Source organism: Chenopodium album, chromosome 9 (assembly GCF_948465745.1).
Source record: "Chenopodium album chromosome 9, dcCheAlbu1.1, whole genome shotgun sequence".
Taxonomy (NCBI): Eukaryota; Viridiplantae; Streptophyta; class Magnoliopsida; order Caryophyllales; family Amaranthaceae; genus Chenopodium; species Chenopodium album.
In genome coordinates, this window is record NC_137842.1 from 23,253,636 (window position 1) to 23,268,972 (window position 15,337).

At 38.9% G+C, this 15,337-nt stretch overlaps 1 non-coding gene across 1 annotated transcript; it reads left to right on the forward strand.

The window, feature by feature from the left end:
• Positions 1-9,309: 9,309 nt before the first annotated feature.
• LOC145561194 (small nucleolar RNA R71) lies at positions 9,310-9,416 on the forward strand. Its single transcript, XR_014093757.1, has one exon. It is a non-coding gene; the product is annotated as a small nucleolar RNA R71 (small nucleolar RNA).
• Positions 9,417-15,337: the final 5,921 nt, after the last annotated feature.

Here is a 15,337-nt window from a genome sequence, read left to right on the forward strand (position 1 = left end):
ACGTTACAACCCTTAAAAAAACCTTTTTTGAGGTATACACACACTTGTGCGAGGTTCGGCTAGAGCTACGTTTAGCCTGATTCCTAACGGATACGTAGGCATCCTGACATCGAGGTGCGGCTGTAATAAACATGCATTCATATTCACATTCACACACCATGATCATATGAAGGGATCTCCAATGCTCATCTCTATCTACTTAGAGCTAGACTTAGGGGCTTGATCCCTACATTATTAACTTACCTAGCCTAAGAGTCACCATTTTACTCTTTTAAAAAAATAATATCTTTCCACACACTTAGCCCTTGCGGCCTAACTTTAGAATCACTATCACACACATCACAGATACATGACCAAACAGTCCTTCCCTTAGGAACCCTTTGTCATGAAATCTTAACACAACATTGAAGCATACTTTGTCATAACAAAATCACTCATCAATCATAATCATCATTGCATCATAAAGTATGAAGTACTTAGCCTCCGTGCCTAAGTTACCTAAATACTTTAATTATCGAGTCAACTAGGATAGTTTAAGATGTTAAAATCCTTGTACTATGATAGACAACGTGAACGGATTAAGCTCATTCAACATGCATCTTCAAAAAAACTTAACTTCTATTATTTTTTGCGTCTTTCTTTTTCGGGAGAAAGTCGGTACCCTCCACAAAAATGACGGAAAATTTTTGCTTTTTTTGCATTTTTGAGTAGCACGATCACATTACAATGCACACATGAGTCATGTACACAATGAGTCATGTCGTGTCATATCACCTTGATTTGAGTCTAACACATGTGTCAAACACTTTGAGTCGAGTCAACCTTGAGTCAATCAAAGTGAGTCAAGTTTATACCTTTAGTCATGTCAAGTCAATGAGTCAAGCACACTAAGTCTTAGCTCCACCCTAAAGAAAGATAAGAAAAGTCCTATAGTCAAAGATATAAATGCAGGTGCATCCCAGCAAGCAAGAACATTCCCGGATTTTTTCGAAAAAAACCACGAATATAACCGAATGAGATTCTTCCAAGATAAGAGGAGTTTGAGCAAAATTACATGGATCAGTAAATTAGAGATGAAGAGATTTAATTTACAAGAGATTTGAGTAGATTTGGTTGAAAGGAAACGACCAAGTTCAAAGTTCGAAGCAAAATCAAGCAACAGCGGCAGCAAGAGCAGAATAGGGAAGACCCTACTCCAGCGCTAGACGAAAACATCTAGCGTCAGGCAACAGTTTTTAGCAGCTGGCGCTAGATCCCAGCGTCTGGCGACAGAGCCAATTCTTGGCGCCAGAGATATTTCAGCAGCGACAGAGCTCAACCACTCAGAGCAGTTATTTCAACCTCTTTCAGCAATTTTGGGTTCCTTGGTACGCCAGTTAGCCCCTATAAGCAATTTGACATGATCAAGTAGTCAGCTTGATTATAATTGCAATAAGTGATCGACCTGACGAAAGATCGTCTCACTTAGCTTAAAGCGCCTAAACATTGGCTCATCGCAGAGATACCGATGTACTGGTTCATAAATAACAGAGACACCGACATACTGATTCATAAACAGCAGAGGCACCGACATAATGATTCACAAGCAGCTAACCGCCGACGCACTGGCATAGCGGAAGCAAAGTTCAAGCGAGCTTTAGAGATCGACAAGCGTTGGTCTTCGGAAATTTTTCTTCGGAATATTATCGCAATAAACATTCAAGCTCTTTTGTTCAGAGACGCGTGGACATCTCTTTTAAGCTTTTTTGTTCAGAGATGTGTGGATGACAGGGTAAAGCCGTATCCCCTAATAAAAAATAATACCTAAATCCTCTAACTAAAGTAGATAGGGAAGTAGGGTCGATCTCCACAGGGAAACAAGTCTTTTTACTCCTAATTAATTAATATAATCTAAATTATCTAAGTAACCAATATTTACATTCGAATAAGTAACTAAACTACTAAGATTGAGAATAGAGAGAAAATAATATATGAAAGGATCTAGGGCATAGGTTCACCAATAAATAATATTCCAGGGTAAAATATAATAATTATTCATCAAGCATACATCAATCAGATTATAAAGGGCTTTCGCTACGTATTGTAATGACACAATTAATTTACCGGTATTAAATCTCATCTTTCGAATCTCGACCTAACCATTTATAAATTAACCTGCCTATTGAAACTAGACCTAAACATCAATTCTCATCTGTCGAATCTCGAATCAATATTGTTAAACTCATGCGTAAAAGATCTGCGCAAATCTAGTCACAGAGCATTAAACCAATCAATAGGAAATTAATCTAGCATTGATAATTACCAACAATAAATTACCCCTTCATATTATTTATGGATCCCCATAAACCCTAGAAATAAAACTACTCACACATGGTAAAAATTAAACTAATCAAAGCAATAAAATAAGACATGATTAAAGGAATAAAATAAATAACTAAGATTAAGAGAAGAGGAATCGTTACCAAAATAAATCTGGAATTAATGGAAATAATCAAGAACAAGAGTTGAGAGAGAGAATTCTAAGAGAATAATTAAGAGAATAAAAAAAAAGTAAAAAGGAGAAGAAGAGATACTAAAATCGTATTACGGAGGAGTATTTATACTCCGTACAAAAATCCTAAACTAAAATAAATTAAAACGACGTTAAGCGTCAACTAATAAAAACACGCGCCCAATTGGGCGAGGCATCGCCCGATCGGGCGCGCCTTTTTTTGCTCCTAATACTAAACTCGCGCCCGGCCGGGCGCGAGCCTCTTTGGGTGGGCGGCTCAATTGGGCCACTATTTGGACTACGATTGGGCTCCAATTCTTCGGGCCAATCTGGGTTTCCTCTTTGGGTCTTGAATACTCATTCCAAATGCCCCGGTATCACCTATACCGAGCCCTTAATTACCGGTTCGATGGCTCTAACCGGCCCTGGGCTATAGAATATGGTCGTGCTTCTCCAATGTTCGTGATCGCTCCAAAATATCTCGGGAAAATACTCCTAAATCATAAATCCCTGCAAAAGTCAACCAAATCTACGAAAACACTAGAAAACACCAATTAGTAATAAAAGTGGCTCTAAAGAGCCAAAAACACTACTAATTATGACCAAGGGACGACGGTAAAATACTGTATAAAATAGACACATCAAACTCCCCCAAGCCAAACCTTTGCTTGTCCCTAAGCAAAGATCTCATCAATGAATCAATAAATATGCTTCACCCCAAAAAGTAAAAAAAATCAAGCACAAACGATTCAGAGTAAATCAAATAAACATGTTTCAGAGTCAACCAATCAAATCCATCCAATTACCTTTCTTCCCTAACAATTGTCAAATAGAGCAAACCACAAGAGCATATAGAATTCAAGACTAGTACTCACACACTCAACTCTCATTTTTGTGGCGAGTAAAAGATGTACTCGATCGCTCTTTATCCAACCCCTTTATGTGAACAATTCCCTCCCAACTCACACTCTCGTGTGTATAAAACAATGAACGCTCAATCCTACTAGTCGACTCGAAATATTCCAAATCATAACTTGCATTGATAAACAACACTTTCACATTCATACAACTCTATGCACAAAGGTCAGAAGGTCTTTAAAGCTTGTAATGTAAGGCTAGGGTAAAGGGTAGGATAAATTTGGGAATAAGTGAGAGAAAAGCTATGCTTAAAGGATCCATATCCTAATAAAACCCATGATCAAAATCAATAGTGATCATACATCTCCTACATAACCAACTCTAACATCAACCAAATATAGTCTAATAAATAATCCCAACACTTACATTTTCACTTATAAGATATAATAATGAAGAAGTAGAGTGAATAAACAAACTTTATTTTCCAAACTTGAATATTTTCATTGAAGCTCTATTATTTTCCTTTGATCAACCTCCAACTAGAACATTTGAACATTTTTTTTCTTTTCGAAGTTCACTTATTTTTTTCACATTTTTTTTCTTTGAACTTCTTTTTTCTTTCATAATATCATGCTTTATTTTTTCAAAAAAATATAACTCTCAAACTCATCAAAAATAAACATGATAAAAAAATCAACACTACTCGAAAACCAACCCAAATTGTGCAAATAATAAGCACACTACAAACTCCCTCACCTCACTCACTAATAGCTCCCCCAAGCCAAGCTTGGGACTAGTAACCAATGGGGCAAAATAGGCTTGTAATGCGGCTAATAAACAACAAAAAGTCAAGGCAACAACATGGGTAGCAAGAAGGGAACAAATGTAACTACAATATCTGGAGGCTACTTTAAAGAACAAATGCCTTCGTCCTCCACAATGTACATAATAATGAATCATATAAATATTACTAATTGTTGCAAACCAATACTCAAATTCATTGACATACCAGGAACTATGGAACTATCACACATTCCTTACCAAATCAACTAGTCAAGCACTATATTCACAAGTAGTTGGACAAAATTGACGCATGTTAAGGTTTCAAGGCAATCAAACATCAAATCATGATTAACTAATCCACAATGCCTATCATCAAATACCAAGAATCAAAACAATTTTCTCAAGTAAGGGGCACATGGAAGCATAATTTATAATAATTGGAACGTATTTTTGGATTTTTTTTTTTATTTTTCCAATTTTTTTATATTTTTATATATATAATAATGCAATAAAACTAACCTAGAAAGCAAGAAATCTAACCTAAGAAAACACACCAAAAATAAAAGAAAAGAGAAAAAGAAATATACCAAACCAAAATCTCCCCCAAGCCAAAATCAGACAATGTCCTCATTGGCTCGGGAATTAGCCCAGCAGAGCTAGTCCTCATCATCCACATCCATCGAGCCGAAACCCGCACCACCACTGCCACCTGCACCACCTGCACCAGAAGAGCTACCACCAAAATAATCAGCGTGAAAACTCCCCCCCCGCCGGTCCCCCGAAAGGAATGTCCTGGCCGTACCCGAAGAAAGAAGAATAATCGGTGTAAATACCACGGGCAGTGGGATCCCTATCGTATCCCTAGGGTGGAGGCTGAAACCAGTCAGGGTGAATAGCGTCGTTAGGAATGTTGCCCCGACGAGCATAATCATCGTACATAGGGTAGAGAGCTCTACCCTGGTTCCTCTCTAGGTACCCTAACCTCTGGTCTATGGAGCCTACCATCCTCCTAAGGTCAGTATGTGATTGCTCGATACGTCCTAGGGCCTGACCTATACTCTGAAGATCCCAAACTAGGTCAGAGTTAACATGAGGGACGGAATGGGACATACGAGGTGGAGAGAAAGCCACCTCGGGCTGAGGCTGGGGTGGTGGAACTGGTGGTGTTGGTGCCTTCCCCCTAGCGTTGGCAACTAAAACATCATAAGTGTAAGAAGGTTGCCCAGGGGGAAAGGCGGTCAAATCAGGACTGGGTAGGGGAAAAATGGGCAAAGGTTGCTCGTTCCCAGTCCGAATACACCAAAAGGGTGTCTGCTCGCTATCCGGTCAAACCCACCCCACATCCTCAAAATACGTAGCAGTCATGTAGTTATCTGGTCCACAGTTGGTCAGCTGGTGGGGTCCGTCTACTACAAAACCGGCCTTTTTCACCGCTATTCGAGTGATAAGGCCACCTAAACGGATAGGGGTCTTGGAAGTGGTGCTAGCTGTGGCATGCCTACTCAAATGGTGAAATATAAACCTACCTATGTTCAATTTCCCGTACCCGTACACATAGTGTCCTATGACATCTAGTTCGTTAGATTGAGCATTATGAGGCTCAACCCTACCTAAAAAACACAAACCCGCAAATCTTTGCCAGATTTTTGGGATAGGGTGGTGAATAGGTTTGGTACTAGCATGTTGGGGGTTGGGGGTAGGAAAACCAGCCAAAGCATAATATAAGTCACCCATTTTATAGTCCGCATGCCACTGATGAGATAATTCAGAATTTAATTCAAAAATTTTACAAAATTCTACAAAAGTTAAACTAATATTTCTATTGTTTAACCTGAAAAATAAATTTGGCCCATTTCTACTACTAACAACATGAAAAGTGGACAAGAATTCACAAGTAAGTTCTCGGTATGTAGGATAGTGCATATCAACAAATTTTTTCATGCCAATGTCATTCAAAAATCGTTTTACAAAATCATACAAACCAAATGATTCTAGGGTGGGGCGGTGAAACCACCAAGAAGAAATTACCTCACGACCGATCAAATGCTCTAGCCGTTCCTTTTGTTCTCGGCTCACAATCCGGATCGTCGGCCAGTACGGGAGTTGCAAGTTCGGGTCGTATTCCTCCCTCGAACTAGAGCTCCTACCAAAAATGGACCTAGCCCTCTTTGAAGCCATGTTCAAGAAATGGGTTTGAAAATTTATTGAATTAAAACTGAAAATTTTTTATATAAAAGTGAAGAGGATGAAGAGAGGATCACAAATATGTAAAGAGTTTTGAATTTGGGTAAGAAATGGAGAAGAAATCTTAGAGAGAAGGTAGAGAGAATTTGAGTTTTAGAGAGAGAAAGTTATGAAAGTAAGAAGAAATGAAGGAAGAAAGAAGAAAAGAAAGAAGAAGAAGAAGGCGGAAGCGGCTCGCGCCCGGTCAGGCGGTGGGTCGCCCGGTCGGGCGATCTATTTTTCATTTTGGCTGAGCTCTCGCGCCCGGTCGGGCGCCGTTCGCCTGGTCGGGCGATCTTCAGTCCGATTTTTTTCCACTTCTCGCGCCCGGTCGGGCGATCAATATTACCCAATTTCTCCAATTCTTGCGCCCGGTCGGGCGCCCTTCGCCCGATCGGGCGATTTGTAGCTGCAAATTTATGCTCTTCTCGCGCCTAGTCGGGCGAGAGTTGCCCGATCGGGCGGACAATGTAGTCCGTATACGACATATTTCGCGCCCGATCGGGCGCCCATCGCCCGGTCGGGCGAAAAAAATGTATTTTTGGACCCTTGCTCTTGCGCCCGATCAGGCGGCAATCGCCCGGTCGGGCCCGAGACTAAATCAGCGAAACATTAATTTTCTTCTTTTCTCCAAAATTTGGCTGACTCTTTTTCTTCAAACTTGTAAAAACACTCATAAAACTCATTAAATTCCCTCATCTCTCCTCTCATAAGAAAAAGAAAAGAAAAACTAGTCTTAAAAGCATTAAAAATACGGGTTGCCTCCCGCAAAGCGCCGGTTTATCTAGGTCCCGCACGACCTTCTTACCAAGTACAATATCTAGGACACTTGGCCTAACGCTTGATCGGGTGGTTTCTCACCCGGTCTAGCGGTGTTCAGGCTGCGATGCGGCTTCCTGACATACCTTGTGGGACGCCAAATCACCTTATCTGGCGGATCCTCCTTGACTTGGACTGGGGGATCTTCAATGCTACGCACTAAAAATCCTCCTTCGATCGAAGGTTGCTTCAAATTGTCATTGCGTTCAACACTTGCAACTCTATCTGGCGGAACACTTACCGTAGGCTCAATTTGCACAACTTGCTCGATCGGTTCCACTTGTTCATCCTCGAAACCAAGACCAACATTGTAGAGTGCTCTTTCTATTGCATCGACTTCCTTCTGCCATTTGTCTATCTCATCTGAAAAGGATGCAACACAAGATACCGCCTCCAAGGGATCTTTTTCAAGAGCTTGGGGCTTGTTAGAATAATTTACAACCACATTAACACTGAAACATTTCTCCTTAGTCATGGAGCTTTTAGGGGCATTATTCAGATTAAAAACAACTTTATCGTCCCCTACTAATAATGTTAACTTACAACTTCGTACATCTATGACTGCTCCTGCAGTGTTAAGGAATGGTCTACCCAAAATAATTGGGGTTTGCATATCCTTAGCCATATCAAGAACAACAAAATCTACAGGTATATAAAATTTACCTACTCTAACGGGGACATCCTCTAAAACACCTAAGGGGTATTTGAAAGAACGGTCGGCCATTTGTAGAGTTATATTGGTAGCTTTTAATTTACCCATATTCAACTTAGAACACACAGATAATGGCATGACGCTAACACTAGCACCCAAATCACATAATGCATTATCAATCAAGAGATTGCCAATATGACAAGGGATAGAGAAACTACCCGGATCTTTTAATTTAGGTGGAGACTTATTTTGAAGTACGGCACTACACTCTGCAGTGAAAGCTACCGTCTCTACCTCACTAATAGACCCTTTTCTCGTCAATATTTCTTTTATAAATTTTGCATACGAGGGGATTTGTGTGATCAATTCAATAAAGGGAACTGTTGCCTTCAAATCTTTCACCACCTCCAGGAACTTACCAAACTGCTTATCCAAGTTTGTCTTCAATTGACGATTGGGGAATGGAAGTTTGATAGTTGGCTTTAGAGCATTATTGCTCTTGTCTGGAGTAGCTACCTTCTCTGGAGTTGTACCCTGCAATGTAGAATTAGATATGTTAGTACTATCCTTTAGCCCTGCAGGGCTATCAACTACATTGTTTGGTTTAATGGAATCAAGATTAGCATTATTTGATAAAACAGGTTCATCAACTCTGGGCATAGAGGGCCCTTCATAGTTTGAACCACTCCTTAGAGTAATTGCAAATGCTTGATCCGTAGGCCTAGTCGGCTGTGCCGGCAGAGCTCCCTGTTGGCGGGCTTGTAGGGTAGCGGAGAGTTGCGCAATTTGATTATCTACAATTTTATTATGCGCTAGAATTTGATCAATTGTCGCATCTCTGCTCTCCATGTGCTTCTGTTTATTAACCAACATTGCTCTAATTTCCACCAGAGAAGGGTCAGAAGATGAGGAGGGTTGTTGTGGTTGGTTCTTCTGGCTAGCATTGGGATGATAATATTTCTGTTGCTGTTGCTGTGGCGCCTGTGGTTCTTGTGGTGGTGGATTTTTAACATTAGTGCTCCGGTAGGAAAGGTACAGATGATTCCGATACCCAGGATTGTAGGTGTTGGAGTATGGGTTATTCTACCTATAAGCTTGGAAGGCATTAACTTGCTCCACGGAACTCCTGCAATCTTGCTCCCAATGACCTACAATACCACAATTTTCACAGAAAGCCTCATTAGAATTATTATTAATCGCAGAAACATTAGCTACATTAGCAGTGCTCAGATTATCTATTTTTTGGCAAATTGAGGTTAGTTGAGCTTGCAAAAAGGATACAGAGTCGACACTATGCTTCCCCTTGTTAGCAAATCCTCTAGGGTTCCCATATTGGGAATTGTGTATCGCCATGTCTTCAATAACCTGACCTGCATCATCAACATCAAGATTCATAAATCTCCCACTAGCTGCAGAGTCTAAAATTATACGTGAAGAAGTTCCAAGGCCATTATAAAAGGCTTGGATTAACTGCCATTGTGCTAAATTGTGGTGGGGGAAATCTCTTTGTAAATCCTTGAACCTCCCCCAAGCCTCATATAAAGATTCATCGGCTTCTTGGGCAAAGTTCTGGATCGCACTCCGTAGTACGGCTGTTCTCTCTACAGGATAATACTTGTTATAGAAATTCAGAACAAGAGTCTCCCAGTCAGTTATACCAAGTGTAGTTCTATTTAAGCCATTAAACCACAATTTAGCTTTTCCAGTTAAAGAGAAGGGAAAGAGAATCTCCCTGATTTGGTCTTGAGTGACCCCGGCTTGCCTGATGGTGTTGCAATATTGACAATAGTCGGCAATGTGAAGATTCGGGTCTTCACCCTTGGCTCCACTGAATTGCTTCCTCTCTATCATCATTATAAAATGAGGTTTAATTTCAAATTGAACCCCATCAAGAGCCGGAGTAGGGGTGAGATGTGGAAAATCCGTAAGCTTTGGTTGTGAATAATCACTAAGCTTCTTTGGAGCCGTCATCTCTGATTCTGCGTCTGATGATGTCACTGAATCGCTAGAACCACTTGGAGGATCGCGGTGATTATTGTTATTATCACCAAAATCCGCCAGGATTTGCTTGTAGAAATTTTTCTGTCTATGGAAGGAACGTTCGATCTCACGATCGAATGGGATGTAACCTGATCTCGAACACCTGGGCATAAACAAAAACTAGAAGAAAATATGAGATTTGTCTCAGAGAACTAACGCTCTCTAAGACAAAAGGGAAATAATCTAGACTACAAAAACAATCAGAAATAAAAATAAAACCGTCTCCCCAGCAACGGCGCCAAATTTTGCCAGGGTAAAGTCGTATCCCCTAATAAAAAATAATACCTAAATCCTCTAACTAAAGTAGATAGGGAAGTAGGGTCGATCTCCACAGGGAAACAAGTCTTTTTACTCCTAATTAATTAATATAATCTAAATTATCTAAGTAACCAATATTTATATTCGAATAAGTAACTAAACTACTAAGATTGAGAATAGAGAGAAAATAATATATGCAAGGATCTAGGGTATAGGTTCTAGGTTCACCAATAAATAATATTCCAGGGTAAAATATAATAATCATTCATCAAGCATACATCAATCAAATTATAAAGGGCTTTCGCTACGTATTATAATTACACAATTAATTTACCGGTATTAAATCTCATCTTTCGAATCTCGACCTAACCATTTATAAATTAACCTGCCTATTGAAACTAGACCTAAACATCAATTCTCATCTGTCGAATCTCGAATCAATATTGTTAAACTCATGCATAAAAGATCTGCGCAAATCTAGTCACAGAGCATTAAACCAATCAATAGGAAATTAATCTAGCATTGATAATTAACAACAATAAATTACCCCTTCATATTCTTTATGGATCCCCATAAACCCTAGAAATAAAACTACTCACACATGGTAAAAATTAAACTAATCAAAGCAATAAAATAAGACATGATTAAAGGAATAAAATAAATAACTAAGATTAAGAGAAGAGGAATCGTTACCAAAATAAATCTGGAATTAATGGAAATAATCAAGAACAAGAGTTGAGAGAGAGAATTCTAAGAGAATAATTAAGAGAATAAAAAAAAGTAAAAAGGAAAAGAAGAGATACTAAAATCGTATTACGGATGAGTATTTATACTCCGTACAAAAATCCTAAACTAAAACAAATTAAAACGACGTTAAGCGTCAAATAATAAAAACACGCGCCCGATCGGGCGAGGCACCGGCTGATCGGGCACGTCTTTTTTTTGCTCCTAATACTAAACTTGCGCCCGGCCGGGCGCGTAACCGGGCGGCAGCCTTTTTGGCCGGGCGGCTCAATTGGGCCACTATTTGGACTACGATTGGGCTCCAATTCTTCGGGCCAATCTGGTTTTCCTCTTTGGGTCTTGAATACTCGGTCCAAATGCCCCGGTATCACCTATACCGAGTCCTTAATCCCCGGTTCGATGGCTCTAACCGGTCCTGGGCTATAGAATCTAGTCGTGCTTCTCCAATGTTTGTGATCACTCCAAAATATCTCGGGAAAATACTCCAAAAGCATAAATCCCTACAAAAGTCAACCAAATCTACGAAAACACTAGAAAACACCAATTAGTAATAAAAGTGGCTCTAAAGAGCCAAAAACACTACTAATTATGACCAAGGGACGGGGGTAAAATACTGTATAAAATAGACACATCAGTGGACATATGATTCAAAAGCTCTTTTGATCAGAGACGCATGGACATTTCTATTAAGCTCTTTTGTTCAGAGACGTGTGGACACATCATCAAAGCTCTTTTGCTCGGAGACGCATGGGCATATTTTTTTAAAGATCTATTGTTTAGAGACGCGTGAACATATTCAAAAAAGATATGTTGTTCAGAGGCGATTGAACATCAAAACAGTAAGATGGCATTCCCTAGATTGCTGAAAGTTGTCACAAACAACTGAAGGTGATTTCAAGCGAAGTTGTCTTCGATCGTGTTCCCTCAGATGTGGAATATGGTCACAAAATAGAAGAGGATCGTTTCAAGCGAAGCAATCTTTGATAGTGTTCCCTGGCTTGTGGAAGATTATCATGGCAGAATTGGAGGCAGTTACAAGCGTAGCAGTCTTCAAGCAGGATGACATTTTCTAGCTTGCGGGAGGTCATCAAAACAGAAAAGCAGCAACAAATCGGTTACTTCAGAGACGTGTGCTCAACGGTGCAAGATACGCGTTTCTTAACTCTTTTATCCGTTTAACTAACGCTAGTTTGCAGGTATTGGCGTTACAAGAGTGATTTAAGATCCCAGAACGTTCTGAATCATTCTCCGTCCCTATCGATACTTTGACTTTTGTTTTCGAAGCTTGCGTTTCTCCAAACATAGTCAAAGTGGGGGCTTCTGTAGACACCCATTTGTGTCTCCCCAAAACCAAACTCAGTGATGAGTACCTTTTACGTCGAATCATAATCGAATGAAGTGAAAGTGTTGAAAGTTTAGTGTTGCGGATAGTTTTAATTTCTTTTCTCCTCTCTCTAATTTTGAAAACCTATTTTAAGAAAACAGCCAATCCAGTTTGGTCGGTCCATGATATGGGTCCAATAGTAGTGTAGTTGGATAGGGCTTGAAAAGTGATTTCCAACGATATATTATAAGCCCAATTCCGATTAATATTGAGGAAGTTATGGCCAATTTACTGAACTGGGCCCGGTTTGAGCCTTATATGAGGCCCAATGATCTAGAGGAGGGCCTAATAAAGATTTAGCATTCCTAATGCAATAAAGAATGGTTTTAGTCTTCTAGATTCTTCTAGAAGGTTCTTTTAATTTCTAATTTAATTAGCATTGGTAAATTGACTTTTGTTGACTTTTTAGAGTTTTAATCAGAATAAAAGAATGTTTTTGAGGAAAATACGATTTTATCCTCCTGTACGGTTAAATTCTATCTGATTTTAGAAAACGCGTCAAAAACAAGATTAGCGCCTAACGCTAGACATTAGCGCCTGGCGCTAGCGTTAGCGCCTGACGCTAATGTTAGCGTCTAGCGCTAATTGCCAGCGTCGGCGCTAATCAGGATTTATCCGCGTCAGAACTCTGTTTTGATTTTTTATCTTTTTGGCTGATTTTCTCTATAAATAGCCTTCTAAAAACTCCGTTTTCAGTCACTAATTTTTCACCAACTCTCATCATGATTCTCTTGATTATTCTCTCTCTCTCTTTTCTAAACTAACCTTCTCTCAAATACAAAATTCCGCATTTGCAAGACTTAGATACACCTAGCCATATTCGAAGTTGCCTTCGTCCTAGACGTGAAAAGTTTAATTTCTGAGGGTTTGGTCCCAAATCTCTCTTTCAATTATTTAATTTAATTTTTGTTTATTATTTTCCTTGAAGTTACTAACGTGTGTATTTTGTTATTAGAAAGAGGTACGAGGCATCCAAGTAAGTACTTTAATGGTTTAATTGATATTATGATATAGAAATCATGCTTAGATTGTTATTTTGATTGTTAGTATCATGTTAGGATGTTTTCCTTAATTTGATGTCTAGGGTATCTTTAATACAAAGTATGATTAAAAATATGATGCTTTTTATGTTCTTCCTAATATTTATGATTGTTAGTATCATGTTCGGGCTAAAGCTTTGATTTTTATTGTTTAGTGACATGCTAGGGTTTGTTATTAATCTTGTTAGTATCATGCCTAGGATCTTGCTATTATTATGCTTTAACATGATTATTTTATCATTATTATTATTTTTATGATTGTTATTATTATGTTGCTTGATTATATTTATTTTTATTGCTTGATCACACCTTTTATGTATGTTTAAAGGGAATTTGTAATTGTAATCATGCTTAATAAGATAATTAATAATCTTGTTTAAGGTTAATTTGATTATAATTCAAGTGATCGCCAATAATAGACTTATTTGTGCATTATATTCAACCAACATAGATAAACAGGTTTAGGGTAATCCTATTGATTGCATGTTAGTCAGAAAGCGCACATGAATACGATCAGAATAAAGTAGAGCCCTATGTTTAGGGCAGATTCAATCTCTTTTAGGTTGAATTTGTACCTTCATCCCCGATCTACAAGTCATGGTTCAAGACCTACAGTTGATATCTCAAATAATTTAACCAATAAAAGAGAAGTTAAAATCGGATTAATAATTAATGAACAAGAAAGAACCGATTTAATTAATCTACTTAAAGAATTTATAGATGTATTTGCTTGGTCATATGATGATATGCCAGATATTAATAGAGAAATAGCTCAACACACTATAACACTAATTCCAGGAATGAAACCTGTAAAACAAAAGTTACGTCGAATGAAACCGGACGTAGCTCTTTAAATGAAAGAAGAAGTTTAAAAACAAATAACTGCAGGTTTTATCAGGGTATCCAAATACCCCGAATGGGTAGCCAACGTGGTCCCAGTTCCGAAGAAAGATGGAAGGGTAAGAATGTGTGTCGACTATCGAGATCTAAATAAGGCAAGTTAAAAGGCGACTTCCTTTACCACACATCGATATTTTGGTAGATAATACAGAAAATCATGCACTTCTCTCGTTTATGGATGGATACGCGGGATAAAATCATATTCTCATGGCAGAAGAAGATATGGAAAACACAACATTCATAACACCATGGGGTTTTAACTGTTACACGGTAATGCCATTCGGGTTGAAAAATGCGGGTGCTACTTACCAACGAGCAGCGACTGCCTTACTCCATGACATGATGCACAAAGAAGTCAAGGTAAATGTGGACGACATGATTGTGAAATCAAAAGATCGCCCAGGACATCAAGTAGCCTTGAAAAAATTCTTCAAAAGGCTAAGAAAATACAACATGAGGTTGAATCCATCAAAGTGTGCTTTTGGAGTCACCTCAGGGAAGCTTTTGGGATATGTCATAAGCTCTAGAGGAATAGGGATTAACCCAACCAAGATCAAAGCAATCATGTCAATGCCACTGCCCAAAACCGAGAAACAAATTCGAGGATTTATTGGTCGGTTGCAATATATAAGTAGGTTCATATCGAAATTAACAACGATATGCGAACCAATATTCAAGAAACTCAAAAAGAATGTACCAGTAATATGGGATGATGAGTGTCAAAAAGCCTTTGAAAAGATCAAAGCCTATCTTGCAAATCCTCTCGTATTAGCACCAGCACTTCCAGGAATACCACTTAGGTTGTAATTAACAGTCACCAAGGAGACAATGGGAGCCATGCTTGCACAAGAAGTAGAAGGTAAAGAAAATGTGATCTATTTTCTAAGCAAAAAGATGCTCGAGTATGAAGTGCGCTATACACCGCTTGAGAAATTGTGCCTCGCATTGGTATGGGCCACAACCAAGCTAAGACAATACATGCTCGTGCATATAGTCTTTGTAGTTTCACGAATGGATCCACTTAAGTATTTATTCAAGAAGTCTACACTCAATGGGCGCATATCAAGGTGGATAGTCAACTTAGCCTAGTTTGATGTGAGATTCATGCCTCAAAATGCTATCAAAGGATATCTGGTCTCGGATTT